Source organism: Silene latifolia, chromosome 4 (genome assembly GCF_048544455.1).
Source record: "Silene latifolia isolate original U9 population chromosome 4, ASM4854445v1, whole genome shotgun sequence".
Taxonomy (NCBI): domain Eukaryota; kingdom Viridiplantae; phylum Streptophyta; class Magnoliopsida; order Caryophyllales; family Caryophyllaceae; genus Silene; species Silene latifolia.
Window position 1 is genome coordinate 98,422,898 of NC_133529.1, and position 358 is coordinate 98,423,255.

Sequence of the window (358 nt, forward strand, 5' to 3'; positions counted from 1 at the left end):
TTCAACTAACAACAAGACAACCATGAGGTAGGATGCCTTCTTGCAAGGCAAGGTGGGTCTTGCCAAAATGGCGACACATCTAAACATTAAAGCACACAAAATCAAGTAATGGATGCATCTACAAAAGAATAGCCACTTTCTCATCATCTAAGTAGCGAAAATTATCTAAAGGGGAAGCAATTCAGGGGTACACACTCCTTCATAGATATGGTTTCTTCAAACTACTAAGCCTAGAAGGATACCAATTAATCACCTCCAAGTTGTGTCAAGCTAGGTACTCTTTATCCTCAATCGCTAAATGCTTTCTAAGAGTAGACACCCTATGGGGTTAGAAATACTCGAGGATCGTGGAATTCCC